At 52.5% G+C, this 24127-nt stretch overlaps 1 protein-coding gene across 1 annotated transcript in view; it reads left to right on the plus strand.

Moving 5' to 3' along the window:
• The first annotated feature begins 8703 nt into the window (after positions 1-8703).
• Positions 8704-24127, plus strand: part of PHF24 (PHD finger protein 24) — a 32692-nt gene continuing 17268 nt past the window's right edge. The window contains exon 1 of the mRNA XM_063128723.1: positions 8704-8750. The gene's annotated coding sequence lies outside the window, so the exon portion shown is untranslated. The remainder of the gene's footprint in view (positions 8751-24127) is intronic.

Raw genomic sequence — 24127 nt, forward strand, 5'->3', positions numbered from 1 at the left:
GTGTCATGGTGCCAAACATGAGGTTTCTAACTTGAACAGAAAAAAAGTTGTATAATTTTTTAGCTTTCAATGCAAGCCTATGGGGGGGGGAAACGGAGCTCCGGATCCGGATCCGGAGCTCCGGGCGGAGCGGAGCGGAAGGGGGCGGAGCGGGGGCGGGGCGGAGCGGCCCGATCCGAAAAATGGCGGATCTGCAAGTGAAGCGGAGCGGGGGGTCCGTGCACACCCCTACTATAAACACTGCCACGTATCCCTTTACTTCTGCTGTCTGCCTACCTTGGACTTTGTGTGTTTTATCCAAGGCAAGAGACAGGTCTGAGTCACAGCTGGCCTTTATGTTTTCAGGCAAGGATAGGGTGGGGAGACAGCCGTTGCTCCTTTGTCCCAGAATGCTGGGTGTGAGACGGTACCTGCCACACCTGCCACTGACTCCTTTGTCCAGTCTGCGCTCTCTGTTGAGACTGAGGCCTCCTCTACACCAAGCAGGATATTGCACTATGAAAGCAGTATATAAAAGGCAGGAGCCACACGGCTGCTTTATAGCAGTATTGAAGTGCACGGACAACTGTTGGGGCCCATGGACACACATACCATAGACCGCTTTCATAGTGCAATATCCTGCTTGGTGTAGATTAGGCCTGAGTCTAAGCTGCAGTCCTGGAGGCCAGAATGTTTATATCCCCACCCCTGCTCCCCCACTTCTTGTACCATCTCACCTGATGAAGACTTCTGGAGAACCCCAAAGCTTGCACACTCTTTTCTGGCATTTTGCTTGGTCCTAATAAAGGCATTACCTGACTGTGGATTCTGGAGATAAAAGATTCCCCGTTCTCCAATAGCTGAGAACATCATGCCAAGGGGAAGACCAACCTAGCCGCATACATTGGCCAGAGAAGGAACAGCTGTGGGGAGATTATTTCTCCCTTCCCTGCCAGAAAGAACATCTATAAGAACGTTGAAATGAAGACCTGGTGCCTGCGTTAGTTGCTGCTGCTTTCTTCTCCTTCTTCTCCTTCTCCTTCTTCTCCTTCTCCTTCTCCTTCCCTCCACCCTCCCAATCCCTTTTCCTTTTCCATCTTTTAGATGGTACAGCCAAGGGCAGGGGTGGTCTTATCTTTCCAGTCAGTATTCCATGCCCACTGATCATGCTCAGACCTCACTGGGCAGTGGAGGTGTTCCTCCGAACCAACTTAGTTCCGTCACCTCCCCAAAAAGATTTTCTTGTACTTCTGCAAGCCTTGCCACTCCTCCAAACCTGTCGATGCCTTTTACACAAATGGTGCCTTTTTAACTGCACTCAGAGAATGAGTCTGCTGTTAGTATATAGACAGCAGACTTGGCAAAGGCCCCACTCCGCCTGGGACCCCAGAGAACAGACCGACAGTGGAGGAGTGGAGTCAGGGCTCATGGAGGGTTGACATGCTGGGACCTTTTGACTAGCAGGGATGCTGGCATCACCTGGGACGGACACACACACACACACACACACACACACACACACACACCACACACACACCTTAAACTTCCATGCACCTTCTGCAGAATAGCTATGGGGGGTTGATTTCCCCAACAACAATATATTGTTCTGAGCTATCCCATGCGTACATATACAATTCAGAGAGAGAGAGAGAGAGAAAGAGAGAGAGAGAGAGAGAGAGATTTGGATTGATCCAGCTGCCAGCATTTTTGGACTCCCCTTGGGGCCGTGGCTACAGTGCCCTGTCATGTACGCTACACCCCTGCAGTGTGTGGAGCAAGAGTTGGGTTTATTTTAATTTATTTATTTATTTATTTATTTATTTATTTATTTACTTCATTTATATACTGCCCCATAGCCGATGCTCTCCGGGCAGTTTACAAAAGTTAAAAACAGTGAACATTAAAAAGTATACAAAATTTAAAACCATCAAAACAGCAGTATAAAAACAACGGTATCCATTGTGTAATGCAGCCTCATAGAGGAATGGTACCTCTGACTACAGAGGCCCCTCATTCACTTACACTCCCCAAATCACCAGCAGCATATATGCTCCCTTTTTTTCCATCTGTCCCACTACCCACCCACCCACCCGCTGCACCTTCACTCTCAATCTCTCTCTCTCTCCCTACAGGAATGACACCCTGGGCTCTTGACCACCTTTCGAGCTCTTCACTGAATCCTGTCTATAGGTCTCAACTTCCTTCTTTCCCTCCGGACCTCACTCAGAGGTTGTTATGCAACCAGTCACCAGGAAGCTTGTGGCTTTGATGCATTAGAGAGGCCTTCACAGAGGCATTTCCATCGTGCCCAGAGCAGTCCTTGCAACTCAGCAGTGACGTGATGCTGCTCCTTTCCACCACCCACTGCCTGCCGGCGTTTCCATGGTGCTGGGTGGCCATGTACCAAGAGGCTTTGGTGGGCTGCCAGGGTGGCAGATGCCTGGAGCTGGGACTCGCTGCTGCCTCTGGCCCAGCCCTCTGCCCAAAGGTGGGTTTTCCCAGGCTCAGTCATCCCTGGCAGCAGTCTTGGCCAGCCTGGACTTCTACGGAAGACCTCAAAAAGAAGACGATCCCATTACCCCTGCAAGCCATGCGTTTCAAGCCACACAGCAATGCTGACTTGATGATCCTGGGCACTGTACTCCAACGCAGCTGGAGGGTGCTGGGCTGGGAGAGGCTGCTGTATTCACTTAACCTCATTGCTGGTAGGGGAAGGGTGACAGGTCAGTCCACAGCCCCTTAATCAGTGCCGGTTGCGTAGACACTGGGTACTCATCAACCCAGGAAAGGAGTAGATAGTGGTGGGGCCTGGGAATCATAGAATCATAGAATACCAGAGTTGGAAGGGGCCTACAAGGCCATCGAGTCCAACCCCCTGCTCAATGCAGGAATCCACCCGAAAGCATCCCTGACAGAGGGTTGTCCAGCTGCCTCTTGAATGCCTCTAGTGTGGGAGAGCCCACCACCTCCCCAAGTAACTGATTCCATTGTCGTACTGCTCTAACAGTCAGGAAGTTTTTCCTGCTGTCCAGCTGGAATCTGGCTTCCTTTAACTTGAGCCCATTATTCCGTGTCCTGCACTCTGGGAGGATCGAGAAGAGATCCTAGCCCTCCACTGTGGGACAACCTTTTAAGTATTTGAAGAGTGCTATCATTTCTCCCCTCAATCTTCTCTTCTCCAGGCTAAACATGCCCAATTCTTTCAGTCTCTCTTCATAGGGCTTTGTTTCCAGACCCCTGATCATCCTGGTTGCCCTCCTCTGAATACGCTCCAGCTTGTCTGCGTCCTTCTTGAATTGCAGAGCCCAGAACTGGATGCAATACTCTAGATGAGGCCTAACCAGGGCCAAATACAGAGGAACCAGTACCTCCCATGATTTGGAAGCTATACTTCTATTAATGCAGCCCAAAATAGCATTTGCCTTTCTTGCAGCCATATCGCACTGTTGGCTCATATTCAGCTTGTGATCTACAACAATTCCAAGATCCTTCTCGTTTGTAGTATTGCTGAGCCAAGTATCCCCCATCTTGTAACTGTGCATTTGGTTTGAGCCAAATTGAGCCAAGGGGTGAGCCAAGTTGTTTCTGCAAGAAATTCAAGTCACAGCACCTTCAGGAAGACCTGGATCTAGAGCCCACTAACAGTCCCTCTTCAGAGACATTTGGGCTGCAGATTGGGGACTTGGTGGAAGGGATGGGTGGTCTGTCCGGGATGTCATGTGCCAGGTGGGGTTCAAGCCCTCAGTGACACAATTGTGGTTAGAGCTGGATGGACTCTGCAGAAAGATGTTCTCTGACCAATTTTCCTCCTCTAGGAAAGCGTGGGAGCTGTCCGTGGTGCTCAGTTTTTCACAACCTGAAATCAAGAGAAACCACAAAGAGTCTTGGGCACCTTCACAGCTACCACGGAAATGGCTCCAGTGAAAAGATGGAAGGAAGCAGATCCGTGCAGTCTTTTCAGCCACATCGCAACCTTCAAGCCTGCAGGGATGATGAGAGAGCATCAAAGGGTCTGGTCTTGCCATGCCCCAGGTGTTGCACTGCAGAGGAACGGGTGATTCACAAAAACTGAACATCCAAAGCAAACTAAATTATTCTTTCTCGGCCGGCTCAGTTGGATTTGTATTACGAAAGTATACCAAGTGAGAGCCCTTCTTTCCCAGCTCAATTTTGAATTGGGAGGGGCCCCGGCCTTAGAGTCACATGCATCGATGCACAGCATTGATTCAAAGCCGGTGCACTGGCCACCCAGTTGCGGGCTGCTTTAATGCGCCTGTTGTCCCCCGGAAGTAGCAATAACGCCACCTGCTCCTTTACGTTTGCACTCAGTGAAAGCTTTTGGTGAGATTCTGCCACACCTTTGCCCACGTCACAGCAGCACAAGTGACACAGTCCAAATGAAGGCCTGGAAAGTATCGTGCAAAATCCTGTGCAACTGGGCACCTCTTCTCCCTGCCCCTGAACCTGCTCCCTGTTCAACACTAGCTCTCCCAGCCAGCCATGCAAGAGGCTGCCCTGGCTGGTGGCTAGAAAGTGGATTGCTGTTCCCCATGGCTCACATGTGGCTGGCTGAGTTGGGCTACGAGATGCCCCATTGCCCACCAGCCAGCAGAGAACCCTGATATTTGTGAAAGTTTCCAGGAATCATAGAATAGCAGAATTGGAAGGGGCCTACAAGGTCATCAAGTCCAACCCCCTGCTCAATGCAGGAATCCACCCTGAAGCATCCCCGAAAGATGCTTATCCAGCTGCCTCTTGAAGGCCTCTAGTGTGGGAGAGCTCACAACCTCCCTAGGTAACTGATTCCATTGTCGTACTGCTCTAACAGTCAGGAAGTTTTTCCTGCTGTCCAGCTGGAATCTGGCTTCCTTTAACTTGAGCCCATTATTCCGTGTCCTGCACTCTGGGAGGATCGAGAAGAGATCCTGGCCCTCCTCTGTGTGACAACCTTTAAAGTATTTGAAGAGTGCTATCCTGTCTCCTCTTCTCCAGGCTAAACCTGCCCAGTTCTTTCAGTCTCTCTTCATAGGGCTTTGTTTCCAGACCCCTGATCATCCTCTGAACACGCTCCAGCTTGTCTGCGTCCTTCTTGAATTGTGGAGCCCAGAACTGGACGCAATGCTCTAGATGAGGCCTAACATGTGGAGTCATAACACGTGGAGGAAGGGAGATAAAGCAACCTAATTAATAGACCCCGTTCCATCCGCAGTGCAAGTGGGCCCAGAGGGGCTTTGCCTCAGTAAGGCTGCTCTTCGCCCACCGCCTGCCTCCGTCGACAGCCACCCGCCTGCCTAGGTGCTTTGATGCGAGGCAACAAGATGGAGCTGAGATTCTGCGAAGGAGACAGCAGCCACCCAGCTGAGCTACAGCTGTGCCAAGAGGGGACGGCTGCGTCCTCGCCATCAGCTTAATTAAGTGGCAAAAAGGCAGAAGACTTTGGGAGCATTCCTCTTCTTCTTCTTTCAGAATAAAGAAAGCAAAGCAGTTTCAAGGGAAATGTTGCTAATCAAAATCTCCAGAGAACAGTCAGCAAGGCGAAACAGCTGCATCATGCCATTATGATCTGAGAGCTGGGGAAAACGGTAATAATAACCCAAAACTGTGTCTCATTGCAGCTGGCCATTTTGCTTAGAACTCTGTCTATGGCTAGTCACGAATTTGCCGTTTCTCTGCCCTGTGCATTCCGTTGCGAAAGGGGAAATCTCCACCTGAACCCCACCCTGGGACTGGAAGCTCCAGACTTGATGATAAATAGATCTGTCTATCCTCCCTTCAAATCCCATCAAGCCCCCCTGTTCCAGGCTCCTGTAGCCATTAAAGCCAAAGTAGTCCCTGCATGTGGGGAACTCTTTAGTAACCGACTCTCTCAAGAAGAAATACCAGGCAATCAAGTGTTGTCCCAATTGGGCTTATTATACATGCAAAGGAACTCGCCCAAATGAGACAGGGAGAAAAGCTGATGGGCAGATGGAGACCCATCGTGGGCCAGAGGGTCCTCATGCCCACCGGGTCCAAGCTTTCATCCATTCTTTCAGCTCCAGCTGAGATGACTCTCATGACTTCCCACCTGGTAGCCACTTGAAACCTACCTACTGCAGCCTTCAAGCTCAGCAGTTGGCTCACTCTCCCAACACACCTTTATCAAAAGCTTTCAGGCCCACACCTGCATGGTGAAGATATAGGAGACACGCTTGATGTATCTTGCCCTAGTTAGTCTTTGTCTGCACTTGTGGCAGGGGTGGGGAGGCTATGAGGTGGGTGTGCAGAGGAGTGCAGACTGGATTGTCCAGTTTCCAGATGTAACTGGCTCAAGGTGACAGCAATAATAATAATAATAATAATAATAATAATAATAATAATAATAATCCCTTAACATGTATATGCATTCCTGCATTGAGCAGGGGGTTGGACTTGATGGCCTTGTAGGCCCCTTCCAACTCTACTATTCTATGATTCTATGATATATCACTTTCCAGTGTTGACTGCTTCACATGCATTATCTAGTACTAACCCTTGCAATAACCCTGTATGGTAGGTCAGTATTATTAGCCCCCATATTGCAGATCGGTAGGGGGAGGCTGAGGCCAAGAGAGGGCAGCCTGCCAAAGTCAGTTCATGGCAAGGGCAGGATTTGAACCAGGGGCTTTCTGATTCCTCGCGCACCCTCTCGGCTGCTGCACTACACCACAATTCCCAGGGAAGCAGAGCAGGCTGTACTGGAGTCCCGGGGAGTTCCTCCCTCCCCACTTCAGCCCAGAAGCGCCCCCAAGCAGAGGGCCCCTTGCCTGCATCTCTTTCACGCCAGACCCGTGGGCGCGTCCATGACCCAAATTCTGCCAGGCTGTACGTGACTGGCAGGACGAAGCACTTGCTTGCCCCGGGCTCAGCTTTTCCCATCTAGGTCAGCCTGCCAGCCTTGCCTCTGCGTCGGTCAGGATACAAGCAGGGGACTTCACACACATACACAACACACACACACACACACAGGGGAGGTGTTCACACAGCAGCAAGCGCCTTCTTGCGCTGCTCCAGGAATTGAGCAGGTCGCAAAGTGGTTCGGCGTGGCTGAGTCGTCCTGGCCCAGGGCTGCAGCTTCAGCAGCAGCAGGAGGTTACGTAAGACCTGGAGCCAGGATGCTTCCAGCGGGGCTAGCCCAACCTGCAGAAGGATACAAACTGCACCAACGGTGCATGGAGGTGCATGTGCCGCCCGCAGCATGTGCATAAATGTTGGTGCTGCTGGTTGGGCAGGACTGGCCCGGACACACCCAGAAAGGCCTGCCTTTCTCAGGGCAACCAGGGCAGGATCTACACCACTGCTTTATAACTGTAGTGACAACTGTTGGGGCCCAGGACACACCCCGTAGACAGTTTCCAAACTGTTTCCAAAGTGTCATATCTTGCTTGGTGTAGACGTGGCCCCAGATATACAAAGTCCAGGGATAAAATACCAGTGGGCACTCGCTGAGATCGAGACGTTTGGCAGAATGTTCGGTGATGGAATTCAGCTGTTGAGAGGAAGACCTCTGTGCAGCCAGGAAGATGTGCTCCGTGTCACTCAGAGAATCAAGCCCGCCACATCTCCAGGGCTAAATGAATGCAGAGAATTTCCAAACTGAGATCAGAGGCTTGCCAGAAGCAAAGGGCTTAATCCGAGGCCAGGTTTGGCTCCAGAATCAGTTCTCAAGGCTAGTGCTTCGTTTAGGGCCATGTGGATTAAGAATAAAAGATGCCGTGCGGCTGAACATGCACAGAGGGCAATTCCCTCCCACACATTTGGGATTAGAGGGGAAGGGGCTTACTCCACCCAAGGGGCTGGGAGGTCTGTGGGCAACTCCTATGGCTTCCTAGGTGTTGATTCCTTCCTATGTTATTATGGGTGCCCCCGCCTGCGCGCCTGGAGGGGGCTGCTGCCCCACTGCTGCAGGGCACACTGCGGGGGGCGGGGCACACACTGCAGCCCCCCCTCCCCAGCAGCCTGACTCTCCACAGGCGCGCACAGAGTGCGTCCCCTCCCCCTCCCACCCCCCGCGATGCGCATCCCTCCGACGGGTGCCGCCGTCCCGGCTCAGGGCCCGCCTGGCCAGCGGTGCGGCTGGAGTGCCGTCGGGCCGCGCAGGGCTGGGGCTCTTGGCGGGAGGGGGCCGGGGGGGGCGCGGAGGCTGCCCGGCGCTGGGCGCCTTCTCCGGCGCAGGTCCTGCAGCGGACGGCGGCGGGGAGGGGCTGGCGCGCGCGCGGGGGGGGGGTGAGCCGGCGTCCTGGGTGTCCCCCCCCCCCGCGCGCGTCAGAACGCTTAAAAGCGGCTCCACGACTCAGCGGAGAGGAGTCGGGGCCCGGCCGGGGGGCGAGCGGCGCGGGGACGCGGGGCCCCTCCCTCGCACGTGAGGCTGCGCATCTCCCGCCCCTCCTCTCCCCTCCCTCCGTCCCTCCCCTCCCTCAGCGCGGGTCACGGAGCCGGAGAGGAGCAGGCACCGGTGCTCGCCACTGCCGCCGCCGCCGCCGCCTCGGAGCGCGTCAGCTGCCCCCTCCCCCCCCCCCGCAGCCGCCTGGGCTCCGTCTCCTCGCCGGGCGCCGCCGCCCCCGGCCTCGGGCTGCCCGGCTCGCCTGGCCCGGCCGGCAGCACCTGCCAGCGGAGCAGCCCGGCCGCCCCGCCCCGCCCCGCCGCGCCCCGCGCGTCCGTCCCCGCGCGCGCTCGGTGCCGCAGCTGCAAAGGCAACGGCCGGGCTGGGCTGGGCCCGCGAGTAGCTCTGCAGCCGACGCAGCCCGGCTCAGGTGAGTGTTGCTCGGCGGGGCGGGGGAGTCCCGGAGGGGGAGGACGGGGCGGGGGGAGCCGGGGCGAGGCCGGCCCCCAGGGCGAGGGGGCGAGGCCCCGCCGGTCCTTCGCCGCCTTCGAGGGTCTCGATCCGTTCAGCAGCGGCCCAAGGATGCCCCGGGGGCTCTCTTGGTTCCGGGAGTGACCTGGATTGGCGCGGCGGGGGGGGGGCTTTGTGCAGAGAAATCATGTTTAATTCTGCATTTGTACAGCGCCAGGCACAATGCTGGCAGGGATACATAACAAGTGAACTCGGGGCTTGCGGGTTGGGGTGGGGCTGATCGACTCCGCTATCATACGGCACAGAAACTCTTGGGCAGGGGCAGTGCGGGAGGCACGGGGGGCTGAGTGGGGGGGGGTGGCAGGTCTGGTGCATCTCTGTTCTGCGGCTGGCATGATGCTGGCAGACAGGGCCAAGGCGTACAGGTCCGAACGTGCCCCCTGCCGTGAGAGGGGGCTGGGCGGGGGGCGGGGTGGAAGGCGCCCTCCTTGTCATCCGAGAGTTGGCCAAGGTGAGAGAGGAGGCTGTTGCAGCTCCCCATGCAGGCTCTGTCTGACCGGAGGGGGCTGCAGCTCTACGCCCTGTGCGCAGCCACGGGCAGGGCAGGCAGCTGCAGCTCTGCCTTTGCCAGGGCGAACGAGGCTCTTGGCAAAGCCCCCTCCCCACACTCCCACGCCCCAGAGAAGCCCCAGATCCAGCCCACCAAAACACCCCCAGCCCAAGCCTCTGCCATCTTTGCACCACTGCTTTGCTTTCTCTGACTTGGGGCTGGGAATGGGGCTGTGTGGGCAACCCCACAGGACAGGTAACCTCAGGTGTCTGAGGTGCAAGTGGGGTGGAGGGGCAGAGGCAAGGCGGATGCACTGGCAGGCGCCGGGGGGGGCACCATGAGGCAGCAATGAGGTCAGCCTAAATTTGTGCGTCCCCGTCCCCGTCCCCGTCCCCCCCCCCCCCCCAGCAACCAAAGCTGCATTTGGTCTGGCCAGAGACATCCTTCTTGAAAAAGAAATCACTAAGGCCAACAACCATATTCTATTCCTGGCTGTAAAAGCTACAGAAGCAGGAAATGTGAAGTTAATCAAGTGGGGATATTAACAGGGACTGCACCTCCACTCTGCGCTTTGACGCACAGAACATCGAGTGCCCGGTTGTGATCAGCATGGCGGGCAAGCAGACTTCTGGCCTGACTGGTTAGACTTCATGTTTATTCCCCACGACTGTAGCCCAGACCACCACCACCACCACCATCCCCGCAAATCCACAACTGCATTTTGAGAGAACCCACCTACCCCCAGGTGCAAACCCCCAAATGGCAGGTCTGGGAATGCTGTACAGGTTACAGGGGATAAAGGAGGGCCTAGAATGTTAGTATAGTTGTGGGGCAGTGGAGGGTGGTATTGATGTCACCAGGAAGTTGGAAAAGATCATTTTGTGCTAGTTGTTTGGAGAAACAGGATACCATGAAGTTAGCCTGCAGGAGTAAACTGAATAGCACAACGTTGAAGTAGCAGGCACCTCATACTGGCCCATAAATGGGTCATAGAATCATAGAATAGCAGAGTTGGAAGGGGCCTCCAAGGCCATCGAGTCCAACCCCCTGCTCAATGCAGGAATCCACCCTAAAGCATCCCTGACAGGTGGTTGTCCAGCTGCCTCTTGAAGGCCTCTAGGGTGGGAGAGCCCACAACCTCCCTAGGTCACTGATTCCATTGTCGCACTGCTCTAACAGTCAAGGAGTTTTTCCTGATGTCCAGCCGGAATCTGGCTTCCTTTAACTGAGTCCCCTAAATGAATGTGATTATATCAACAAACTGGGCAGCTGCGCAGGCAGCAGCAAAATGACACACGTCAGGGGACACTTCTGAAGCATTATAAGACACAAAGGAAGGCTGGAAGCCCCAAGTATATGATGGGAGAGAATTGTCTGTGCAGCAGCACTTCCAAGAAAGGTTTGAGGGAAGCCGATTTATAACACAATGAACAGGAACCATCAATGCGATGCTGCAGCGCAAAAGGCCAAGAGCATCCCTAAAAATGGATGTTTCCATGGTAGAGGGTGTCATGGTGTTGCTCTGCCCAGCACCAGTGAGCAGTCATGAGGAAAACTGTGTTCATCTGCCAGAGATAGCAGAAAGGGTTTGTCTATAAAAAGGTGATAAGGGAGCCCACGGCTCCTTGATCCTGGAGTTTATTCTTCTCAGTACACTTCCTGCACTAAAGAGCTTTATCCCCAGGGGGCATTTTCCCCGGAAGGGCTCAATTTGAGCCTGACTTACCAATGCTAAACTCCACAGCCAGTTTTTAATGCCAGGCATCAGGCTGGGAATGGGTGAAATAATAACAAAAGTATGCAGAAAGGGAATGGTTAACACAAAAAGAGAGAGAGAGAGCATTGGAGGGTGTTTGGGCCTCCACGCCCCCTCTAAGTCTGGGATAAGGGAACAGGACTGTCGCACCTGTATTTATTGACAAGAAAGAGCCTTGTGACGTCTCAAAAACTAAGAAATTTATTCCGACGTAAGTTTCCATGGGTTTATTATCACGCGCACTTCCACCATCATAAATGTGTTAGTCTTGAAGGTGCCAGAAGACCCTTTGTTCATGCTGCAAAAGAGTAAGAGGGACGCTCCTCTGGACATTGCCTTGATCTGCTGAGCGCAGTAAACATGTTAGTGGAGTTAGCACCCTGGGGCGGGGGCTGAATAGCAGACCCCCCCCCCAGCATTGCTTGCCAAACGTCTCGGGTTCAGTCTTTGCCATCTTCAGTTAAATAGATCACATGGCAGGTGCTGGAGAGCGCTCTCTCTGCCCAGGCCCTGAGAGCTTCCAGATGAGGCTTTAATGCCATCGCACTGCCTCATTCACCAAATTTTTCGAGGGGTTGTGAGGACCTCTCTCCCCATTTGTCACCCGCCTGTGCTTTGCCAATGCTGCTTCTGGCTTTTCCTCCCTGTGAAAAGGCTGTTAAGGGAAAAGGGATGGGATGCCACCCCATGCCTTATGGTTGGTAGCGCTTGGAGACCTCCATCTGGGCACCCCCCCTAAAGAGCCTCTCCAAGTCAGCAGAGCAGACAAGCCCGCCCTTCGCAGGCAAATAGCCTGACCACCCCACCCCACCCCAAAGGCTGCTTCCTTTGCAGTCAAAGATCACTTCTCTTCTGGGTCAGGGAAGGAAACTAAATCTGGTCCTGTATGCTTTGAGGTGGATTCCTGCACTGAGCAGGGGGTTGGACTCGATGGCCTTAGAGGCCCCTTCCAACTCTACTATTGTAGGATTCTACAATTCCAAGATCCAGCACGTCTCTTTTTAGAGCCTCCCTCCCTCTTTATTGATGTGTGTTGGGAGTGTTCAATTGGTTTCAAAGGAAGGCTGGACGTCTCCTCCTCCTCCTACAACCACCAGGAGGCAAGTGAACAAGTGTCCATTGCCAGGCACAGCAGGGCAGTCCCTGAGTGAAGGACCCCCCCCTCCCCTCCTCATCCCCTCCCCCCAGTGCTTCCTAGTTGGAGTGTGGAGCAAGCAGAGAAAACACTCTGGCTCAAAGCTGCCTGTTAGCAACATCATCAGTGACCTTCAAACCCAACTTCCTAATCTCAGATGTGTGTGGACTAGCAGTAATTTCTCACTGGTGAAAGAAAAGTACTCTTCCCATGCACAGGGACACTCTCTTCTTAATCTTTATAATAACTTCATGCGTTCTCCACACCTCTTCCAAGTTAGGCGATGGTATCATTGTTTTGCTCAAGGGTGAACACGGGGTTCTTCTTTCTCGTACTGGTCCACTGGTCACAACTTGACCACAGCTTTGCCGGCACGATTGTCTGCATCTCAGACTCCAGGCGGCAAACCTCGAGGAAAGGCAGGCCTGCTTGTGAACTGAGGCTTCACTCCTATTCCATGCCACGGCTTCCTTCTAAGCCCTCTGTTCCCAGCACTTGAACCCAAAAAGAGACCTGAGTAAGAGAGGGCTCAGTTCACACGTGACATTATCACTTGACTCACAGGCAACTCGCATGTCAGGAAGGCAGCGAGGCCAGAATCCTTCTTCTGCCATGATGGGGAATCATCCAGTACTGGATACCCCAAGCACAGCATGGCACACAGCCACGGAGTCTGCTGATCGTGGGTTTTATCAACGGAGTGGTGCGCTGTGGCATGATCCACACCTCTGTGTTCCAGAGGGCACAGAGTTGGATCTAGCACCAATCAGGCTGCTGAGATGGGATATCTCAACCACCCAGCATGGGGTTCAGCAGGTGATCCTGTTGGCTTGATTTCCAAGGCACCATCTGACAGTGCCAGGAAACATAGTGTCTCCATCCAGATGACTGCCAACAGCAGCTCCATGCTTTGAACAGCTCCACCGTGGGCAGATATCCAAAAGGTACAACTTCCATCACTGCACCTGCTTGGACAGGAGACTGCACCTGTTGAATGTCCACCTCTGCTGCCACTCTTATCAGCACAGAAACAGGAGGAGGGTGCTAGACCTATCTCACTGATGCGTATAGATGTAGAATTATTTTTGCTTTAGATACTGGGTTTCTTTGACATGTCATGAGCTAAAATGCAGTTGGCGTATCCCTTTCTGTGTGCCAGATGGCTTGCTGCAGAAAAATGTCGCTTTGCAAAGACAGTAAGAGCTCTGGAATAAAGTGGCCAGAAATTAGGCTCCCTGGCTGCTGCCTGAGATTACAGGTCCATTCATGCCAAGTTTCCTGGAAGAACCCCACTCAAGAATTCCCCCCTCCATCCTCTTCACCTCTGGGCCGGATGTTACTCGAATATGCCTTGCAAATGAAACGTGGTTCCAAGTGACTGACCCACCTTCATTATTACCTGTTGTTTAAGTAGTGCTGTTAATGTGCATGGGTCTTTAGAGTATGCAGTTGGCCAGCTCTCTGCCCCAAGGGGCTTACAATCAAAAATCCAACACTGGGGAAACAAAGAGAGGGAGGGGAAGCAGCAGTAGGCAGCGGACGAAGATGTGTTCATTCTAGTGACATATACTTGGCTTCATTACTGTACAGTTTGGGGGCAGTTCCAGGCATGAGGTGCCGGAAAGGAGATGATTGGGAATTGTTTGAGAGAGCAGGAGCTCTTGGGATGGCAGAGAGGGGAGGAGCTGTGGGAACAAAGGTCCTGGGAAGGGGTGTAAATGGATCTACTTTAGGTCACTTGCGTTCTGGGCCCCTCTTCCTGAAGCCTCAGGAAAACGGCTCTTTAAAATAACTTTAAAATCATAGAATCATAGAATAGCAGAGTTAGAAGGGGCCTACAAGGCCATGGAGTCCAACCCCCTGCTCAATACAGGAATCCACCCTAAAGCATCCCTGACAGATGCTTGTCCAGCTGCCTCTTGAAGGCCTCTAGTGTGGGAGAGCCCACAACCTCCCTAGGTAACTGATTCCATTGTCGCACTGCTCTAACAGTCAGGAAGTTTTTCCTGATGTCCAGCTGGAATCTAGCTTCCTTTAACTTGAGCCCGTTATTCCGTGTCCTGCACTCTGGGAGGATGCCTTACTCTTGAAGGTGATGCTCTGGGCGTGGCAAGGGACAAAGATCTAGATTTCATTCACCTTCTAGATCACAGGCAGGCAGCGTGGGGCTTGCGGATACCAGGGCGCCCCTTGGGCACTTTTCTTGGTGAGTTTTTTTTTTTTGCCCCACAATGCTAGACAATTAGCCATTTTAAGCAGGCCTGCCAGCTGTTGCTTGCACAGGACAAGATCTGTTTAACTGGGAGGTGCCACAGAATGTTGCTGCTGCTGCAACGTGCTGTAATCTGACCTGAGACTTCAGAAAAAGGTGGATTGGCAATGGAAGTATATATGCGCAGACATACAAGGCGAGTGGGCAACTCTTAGAATGGAATGGGTCAGAACGGGTGCTGGCTGCATGACTGAAGGTGGAGCCTGGCTCTGGCCTGGCCTCTAAGGCCATCGAGTCCAACCCCCTGCTCAATGCAGGAATCCACCCTAAAGCATCCCTGACAGATGCTTGTCCAGCTGCCTCTTGAAGGCCTCGCCAGCACACAACTCTGGGGCTGTAATTAGAGGAGGGTAAATTCACTCTCCTCTAGCCTTCCCTAGGCAGAGAGACATCCACCAGATGTGTCCAGCTTCAAATCCCATCATCCCCAGCCAGCCAATGGCCAATGGCACTCTCACACACGTGCACGGCCAAACTTGCTTCAGCTTAGAGAACTGCACTGACATTCGACGGCCTGCACTGTTGCTGGTCTGCGTTAGGTTTGTACTTCTCCCCCTGAGCTGGTGCCCAGCACCAGAAGCTCTTTTACATCCTCAGGCAGGACAGGATGGTACAAAGGGGGTACCTCTGATCATGTACAAAGTGCCTATCGCCCATCCTCTCCATACCCAGTCTAGGATGCAACTGTCTTTCCTACCCCGGTTTCAAACTGTGGAGTCAAAGGAGAGTCAGCAGCTGCAGAAAGAGAGAGAAAGACAGCCACTGGCTTCCTCTTGCAAAAGACGGCTAGCTGGCTGACTGGCCCTGGGAGCAAGGGAGATGAATGATGTGCCCATCTGTTTGTGCTTCTGTTTGTGTGCCAACACACGCCCGCAAAATCACACATCAGCCCCTTCGGAACTCGGCCTTTTACTGGTCACTGTACTTTATGAATTAGGGAGTGTAGGCACACACAGACACACAATGCGTCGCTCGGCTGGCTGGCTGCCTTCCAGCACTGCTTTTGCTACTTTAATTTGATGGGGGTCGTTTCACTGCAATTACTCATAATGATACTTCTAGGCAAAAAAAACCCAAAAAAACCAAAAACCCTGCACACAGCCTGGCAGGGACTGTGAAACTAGCAGCATCTCAGTAGTCAATGAAGCCTCCACACACCCCTGATGCTGCCCCAGAAATCTGACTTCATCTTATTAACGGGGGGCTGAATGCCGGATCTGCCCTCGGCATGAGGATGTGACCTTCCGCCAGAGGAATGGCCCCCACTTGCGGAAGGCCCCTCCATCTGATTTGGGGGGGGGGGACCTCCTTTGCCCATACAAAGGACCAGAAGGGCTGCTGTGGGAAGGAAAAGGCAGGGAAGCCCACGTCCACCAATGAAGTTGATCCAGTGAAAATCTGGATGTAACCCTTATTCTTCTTATTAGAGAGACAACAGCGTGCATGAAGCTTGAAAGAATAACAACAACTGGAAGAGGGATCCCTGCCCCAGGGAGCTTGCAATCTACTATTAGACACAGGGTAGACAATGGAGGCAGCGAGGGTGAACAAGGATTCCTGCATTGAGCGGGGGTTGTTGGACTTGATGGCCTTATAGGCCCCCTCCAACTCCACTATTCTATGATTCTAAAGGAAGTGTATTCCACTAGTAGATCTCTCTTTCTCTCCCTCCTGCCAGGGGGAGTAGAGAAGTTAGGGCTAAATGGACCAACACTCCAATCCTCAGTGGAAGGCAGCTCATGCTGCACACTCTGACCGGCAGGGGCCCTTTCCCATCCCAGCTGCCTGAAAGCCGTTTAGGCCTAATCTACACCAAGCAAGATATTGCACTGTGAAAGCAGTCTATGGTATTGTGTCAATGGGCCCAACAGTTGTCGGTGCACTTCAATACTGCTATAAAGCAGTTGTGTGGCTCCTGCCTTTTATATACTCCTTTCATACCATTTTCATATTGCAATATCCTGCTTGGTGTAGATTAGGAATGACCCTGGGGCCTTCTGAAGGCAATGAGAGACGGTGCTCTCTGGCAGACTATCCCCTTCGATGCTGGATCCGTAGTCAGAGAGCTTCGGCTATAGGGCGGTATATAAATTTAATAAATAAATAAAAATAATAATAAATAAATTCAGATCAGCTCACACTGCAATGGCCTGTGGAAATCGCAGCATGGGAGTCGCCAGCCAGCTCATCCAGGCTTTTGCCATACTGAACCCAAATGAAGGCCAGGCTGGGACTAGCAGGACCCGTGCATGCAGCACCTGACTGAAGAAGAGCCCTGCTGGCAGAGCAGCCCAAGACACGTTTGCTTTCTCCGGTGGAAAAGCAAATCCCCTCTGCCCACAGACAAGGGGGCACACAGCACCCAGGGCTGGCCAAGTGATTTTGGCAGCTAAGTCAGAAACCCCCCGAAGTGCCTCTCCCTGGGAGTGAAAATGCAACCATAGCCAATTAAATCTCTAACAACTTGCTGCCCTTTCATGGCACTAAAACCAGCAGCCTGCGGTGATTGCCTCACTCTGCCGAACGGTAGGGCTGGCCCTGCCTGCTGGATCAGACCAAGGTCCATCTAGTCTAGCACATGAGCCAGTGTGGCGTAGCGGCTAAGGTGTTGGACTGGGAGTCGGGAGATCCGGGTTCTAGTCCCCACTCAGCCATGGAAACCCACTGGGTGACTTTGGGCCAGTCGCAGACTCTCAGCCCAACCTACCTCACAGGGTTGTTGTGAGGATAACATGGAGAGGAGGAGGGTTATGTACGCCACCTTTGGTTACTTGGAGGAAAAAAGGTAGGATATAAATGCAATAAATAAATAAATAAATTCTCTTCACACATTGGCCAATGAGATGCCGCAATGGGAATCCCACAAACCATACAGGAGCGCAATATCACCCTATCTCCCATGTCCCCCAGCAGCTGATCTACAGAGGTGAGCTGCTCCTGATCCTGGAGGTGATCTATACGGCAGCCTTTTCCACCATGGATTTGTTTAGTCGCCTTTTATGTTGCGGTGGCAGATTCCATAGCTTGACTCTGCGCTGTGGGAAGAAGTACTTGTTTGATTCTGCATTTATTGCATTTATATACTGCCCCATAGCCTATGCTCTCTGGACGGTCACTTCCTTTTACTGCTTGTCCTGAATCTCCCAGCTATTAGCTTCATGGGATGATAACCTCTGCTATTAGCAGAGGGCGGGGGATGCTTTCTCCACGCCATGCGTAATTTTATACACGTCTATCGCTGCTCCTCTCACTCACCATTTTTCTAAGCTAAACAGTCCCTGATGTTGTCACCTTCCCTCACAGGGGAGACGCTCCAGCCCCTTGATCATTTTAATTGCCCTTTTTTGCACTTTTTCCCGCTCTACAGTACGCTTTTTTTAGGTGCGGTGACCAGAAATGTACATGATGCGGTCGTGCTATAAATTTGTGCAAGGGCAGAATCATATTGGCAGCTCAGTTCTCAATTCCTTCTCTAATTATGCCTAAGGTGGAATTTGCCTTTTTCAAAGCAGCGCACACGGGGTCGATGTTTTCAGCAAGGTCTCCGCCACAACCCCAAGATAGTGGGGTGCAACTCGTGGGGCACCAGCGTGCCTTGGCCCAGCCCTGGTCTCCATAGCCCCTCTCCTCCCCTCCCAGCGTAGAAACCTGCACCAGGGGAATCCGCTTTCCACGCCAACACTTTGCCTCTCTGATCTGGTTTTACACAGTCACTTCCTTTGTTCTCGCCAAGCTTCGTGCCCCTTATCAAAAGGCGCGTCTTCTCTCGGCTGCCTCTGCCTTCCCCCCAACCCCTATAGGTGCCTGATGTCATTATCATCTCATCGGTGACTCAGCCAGGCTTGCAGGCGGGCTGTGGCTGGGGGCTGAGCGCCTTTACGAATTTACCCGGGGCGTCTGCTAGCTTGAAACTGGTTTAACTAGCAGATGCCCTGCAGCATTCCCTCTGATCCCCGGAGGCATCTGGAGTCTGGAGACCTGGGTAGCTGCAAACCCTTCCCAGCAGTACTGGCTCCCCAAATCAAGCCCAAGAGAGCCCCTCCTCAGACCCTTTTATGTGTCTGTGTATCTCAAGATGACAATTTCTTAAACTGTTCAGTCTTGGATGATTTTTGCATCCCTTAAACCAATGGGGCAGGAACCGGGGCGTTTTCTGTGTTTGTTTTTGCATCCCTTGGACCAACAGAATGGCCAGTTCATGCCCCTGCCTAAGGCAATGCATTCCTGAGAGGTCTGTCTCTTGCAGGGTCACCCAAAGGACTTCCCTCTTCACACAAGGCATCATTAGCACATGCTGCAAGATGTGGGGGTGCCCCCAGGCTGAGATGGCCTTAGAAGGGGAACAGACAAATTCATGGCATAGGAGGTCTATCAGGGGCTACTAGTCGTGATGGCATAATAGAACCTCCAGCTTCAGAGGCAGCCTACCGCTGAACAATAGCTGCTGGCAGGGCTGATGGCAGTATCTGTTTGGCCACACTGGGAAACAGAAAGCTGGATTGGATGGACCCTTTATCTAATCCAGTTTCTGAGTTCTTCACATGTTCTTATAACCTAGATTTAGAGAATCCACAACTTTGTTCCACCTGTTCGTTTGTTTTTAAATCGACCAAGGAAGGAGCATGGATGAGGAAATCCTTTTAATTGTGCTTCTGTTATTAAGAGTTGCCTTCCTAGCTTTGTTCTGACTGCTTTTCAAATAGCAGATTAAGCTCCCAGCTCATTGAAGGCTAAGATAGATATACATTAATTGGGAAAGGGAGACACGTGAGGTTATGCCCCAGCCCAATGGGTGATCTGCTCAATCCACATAGTCTTTGGTAGACAGAACCTCCGAGGGAGGTGGGAGGCCGTGCTCTTCCCGACTCCACAAGAGCCGTTCAGCTATGGACCACGCAGTCTCTGGGGGTGTGGACGTCTCATTAAGAAACCAGGCTTACGTCTTCTGTGAACTCATCAGGAAGCTTAATTCAGCTTTTGATTTTAAGGGAATTGGCGAGAAGCACAGTGCAAGGGCCACCCAGGAGGCTCTGCCTTGTATGGAGTCAGACCACTGGTCCATCTAGCCCAGTGTTGACTGCTCTGACAGGCAGCAGTAATGCTCCAGGTTCTTTCCCATCAGCTGCTGCCTGGAGATGCTTTCCCCAGGGATTGCACCTGAGGCCTTCTGCGTGCAAAGCAGGTGCTCTGCCACTGAGGTGTGGCCCTCCCATGCGCTTGAGGTCCTTTCAAGAAAGAGCTCTTTGGCCTGTGCTTCTTGGCCATAACCGAATACAGAGTTAGGCTCATTTAAACCAATAGGAATGTGCTGGACTGTACGCCTTGCCTTTTGGCTTGTCAACTCACCTATTTCGGGCTGCTATTTTGGGCTCATTAATAGAAGTATAGCTTCCAAATTGTGTGAGGTACTGGTTCCCCTCTATTGAGCACCGTTTAGGCCTCATAAGAACATCAGAAGAGCCCTGAGGCTGGATCAGACCAGGGCCCATCTAGTCCAGCACTCTGTCCACACAGTGGCCAGGCAGCTGCCGACCAGGAACCTACAGGCAGGACACCGTGCAAAAGCACCCTCCCACCCATGTTCCCCAGCAACTAGTGTATTCAGGCTTACTGCCTGTGATACCGGAGGTAGCACCTAGCCATCAGGACTCATAGCCATGGATAGCCTTCTCCTCCAGGGATTTATCCAACCCCCTTTTAAAGCCATCCAAATCGGTGGCCATCGCCACATCTTGGGGTAGTGAACTCCATAGTTTAATTATCTTTCTATGATTCTGTGAAAATCAGAACTGGATGAAGAGCAATTAGCAAGTGGTGGAAACTCTCAGGAAGACTACTTCATGCATTTCTCCCCGTCGCTGCTGCACATTGGCTTCTGCCTTCTGCCTTTCCATGCTTTCGCCCCCAGCCCCAGCATAAGAAGAGATTAGAAGCCAAAGAAGGTTGCAATGAACCTGGATTGCCACAAACCCGTGGCAATTTTTTGAGCAGCTGCCTGAGGTTCCCATATCTGTGCAATTATCCCTGAGCTGGTTCCTTCTTCCTTTTAAATGAAGCAATAATGTAGAAACTGTCCCGTAGACCTGGCACAAAAGCAAAGTACAAACCAGCAGAGGAAAGATAGGACGCAGCGCCCGCCAAGCCACGGGGGAGACCTGCTATTGCTTCCATGGCCAACAGCATCCATGGACTGGACTTTATCCTCATCCTCCCAAGTTGCTTGCAAACCCTCCTGTTTTTGATCCACTTGCAAATGCCATCATGATAATCCAGAGTTGCTCTTCTGTGGCTGCAAACCCAAACACACTTAATGAAATCCTATTGAGTATAGTGGGGTGACTTCTATGTAAATACGTGCAGAAGAATTGCTTTAGGAGTAATCCAGCAGCTGGAGATGAGAGGCTACCTGGCTACTGGCTTTGAGAATCTGGCTTTGGCTGCAGCGACGTGCAACTTTGCCAGATGAATACATAAAAACTAACTTCTCTGGGATTTTCAGGTTCTGAAATAGCAATGGTGTTTAAGAATTAAGGATTGACTGTTAGAGCAGTGCGACAATGGAACCAGTTACCTAGGGAGGTGGTGGACTCTCCCACACTAGAGGCCTTCAAGAGGCAGCTGGACAACCACCTGTCAGGGATGCTTTAGGGTGGATTCCTGCATTGAGCAGGGGGTTGGACTCGATGGCCTTATAGGCCCTTTCCAACTATGCTATTCTATGATCTCTGGGGAGCACCATTGTACACCCTCATCCCAAAAAGACATTCCTGTGTAGGTTGTGGCTGTTTCCTTTTCACCCAGCTTCCCTGACTTTTTGTAATAAGGCACTGGTCATTTTGAAAATACATTCTGTTTCAGCCAGGCCGGGGGGGGGGGGGGACTCAGTTGGAAACCGCTGCTGCATCAGAAGAGAGGGATTGCTTGGCACAGCCAGCGATCGATAATGGGCACATCAGCTCCCAACAGCAATAAATGGAAGAGGCACCATTTTTAGCAGAGACGAGTGCTTACAGATGGTTCACCTGCCAAATCCTGGGGGGGGGGGATCCTGAGTTTCCCAGGCAACAGGAAACAGAATCAATCACACCCAAGAGCAGCACAGCAAGCAAAGAAGGATGTGGAGAGGGGGGCAACCTGGGAATGCCAAACGCTGGGAGGGGCCTGGAGGGAAATGAACCAACCATGCCAACGTTAAAGGGAACTTTCAATGTGTACATTAGGCAGACGTGTGAGGAAAACTCTGTGTGTATGTGTATGTGTGTGTGTGTGTGTGTACATACTTCAGAGAGAAGAAAATGGCACATGCTGTGTTTTAAGTATGTGGCATACATGTTCTGTGTGTTTGTGAATGTGTGCATGCACACATTGCAGCCCCAGACGTGGCAGAGCTTTGCTCTCCCCATTCTCCCCAGGTGGATTCTGAGTCAGTAGCCAGTATGATATCTCAGCTGCTTCCTGACAAGGAACCCCAAGCCAGAAGGCTTTGATTCTCATCTTTGGGGGCGCCTCCTGTACTGGGGTTAGGAGAGGAGAGCAGCCCCAGTTCAGCAATCCCAGCTCAGTCCTTTGGCTGGAGACCCATCATGCAACCCAGGGCCAGGAAGTTCAAGTCCCTGCTCTAGTGGACAGCGGTCTCTTTCTCTCTCTTAAAAGGAGGGAGATAAGGGTGCATACTTAAATGGTTGTCACACAGAGGAGGGCCAGGATCTCTTCTCGATCCTCCCAGAGTGCAGGACACGGAATAACGGGCTCAAGTTAAAGGAAGCCAGATTCCAGCTGGACACCAGGAAAAACTTCCTGACTGTTGGAGCAGTGCGACAATGGAACCAGTTACCTAGGGAGGTTGTGGACTCTCCCACACTCGAGGCCTTCAAGAGGCAGCTGGACAACCCTCTGTCAGGGATGCTTTAGGGTGGATTCCTGCATTGAGCAGGAGGTTGGATTTGATGGCCTTGTAGGCCCCTTCCAACTCTGCTATTCTATGATTCTCTTTCCTGGTCCTGTCCCTGATCAATCACTCTCCTGGTTTTGCCCCTACTTTTCACCTCTTGGAGATGCTTATGCAAAAGCTTGCGGTATGGCAGGGTTGGGGAACCGCCGGCCCCCAGGGCCAAATCTAGCCTGCCTGGAGTCTCGACTTGGCCCTCCAAGGTTCCCCTGCCCTTCCCCATGTGTTCCCTTCCCGGCATAAAGAGCTCCCCACTAAAACCGACTGGCGTTTTGCCTCCCCCCCCCCCCCCCGGGAGCTTCTCCGAAAAAATTTGGTCCTTGGGCAGAAAGAGGTTCCACCCCCACCCACCCAGCCACTCCCCCACCCAGCAGGGGTCTCCAGATATTAAAATCCTGGTGTGGGTGGGGAGCTGCATCTGGTCTCCATCCCACATCCATGTGAATGCATGCGCATGAGCACTGGGGCACATTGCAGCGCACTGCCGGCCGCTTCACACACTGTGGTGACTGAGCTATACTTTGAGCTGTTGATAACATATGGCAGGACTATTAAGTTCATTGAGAATATCTTTAAGCTAAATTGCAAGTATCGTCCTAGCTTTCAAGTCAGGGCAGGGAGGGCGGCCGTGGTAGAGGCAGTGGATGGATATAGCAAGCAGAGCAGAGAAGGTTAGGCTCAGGCACTGCTCTGAGCTGTGAGAATTGGACTGTTACCAGCACATCCCTCTTTCCATCTGTGAAATGTTGGGGGGATGTATGGGACAATGGGGGATTGTTTTCCCTATGAAACAACAGGAAGAGATTGGTGTAGGTGGGTGTGACAGGATTCCCTTATCCTGCCTAAAGAGCAGGACCATCTTCCCCTTGAGTGATGATGGAATTGAGGCCACTAAGGAAAAGGCCAGGGATGACTTTAAGAAGAGAAGAAAATGCTGCTTCCACCACCGGGAAGCAGTGCACATGGACCCATGGAGGCTGGCGGCTCCGAGCTCTCTGAGATGCAGAACCCCATCCCCAAAATGGTTTCAGCACCCTGGATAGCACCTGGGGCACACAAGGAGCGAACACTGTGAAGGCACATTCGTGGTTTGCTGGCAGAATTTTTGCCTGCCCCACAGGAGGCCCAGCTCAGCCGTTGCTGAGAGGGAGATGAGGGTGCATGGATGTTGTTAAATCTGTTCCTTCTGTGTTTCATGGATTGTCAGGTTCTGTTGTCCCATCCTATGCTCATTGACATAATCAGAATTGTTATTTATTTATTGCATTTATTTATTGCTTTTAAGGAAAAGGGAAAGGAAAGGAACCTCTCGTGCAAAGCACTTGAGTCATTGCTGACTCCTAGAGGGACGCCTGCTTTCGCTGACGTTTTCTTGGCAGACTTTGTAGTGGGGTGGTTTGCCATTGCCTTCCCCAGTCGCAGTTACCTTTTCCCCAGCTAGCTGGGTACTCATTTTGCCGACCTCGGAAGGATGGAAGGCTGAGTCTACCCGAGCCGGCTGCCTGAGAACCAGCTTTCTCTGGGATCGAACTCAGGCCATGGGGAGAGTTTCGGATGCAGTAACTGCCGCTTACCACTCTGCGCCACACGAGGCTCAAGGAAAGGGACCTCTTGTGCAAGCACTGAGCCTTTACTGACTCTTGGAGGGATGCCAGCTTTCACTGACATTTTCTTG

The sequence above is a fragment of the Elgaria multicarinata genome, chromosome 6 (genome assembly GCF_023053635.1).
Source record: "Elgaria multicarinata webbii isolate HBS135686 ecotype San Diego chromosome 6, rElgMul1.1.pri, whole genome shotgun sequence".
Classification (NCBI taxonomy): domain Eukaryota; kingdom Metazoa; phylum Chordata; class Lepidosauria; order Squamata; family Anguidae; genus Elgaria; species Elgaria multicarinata.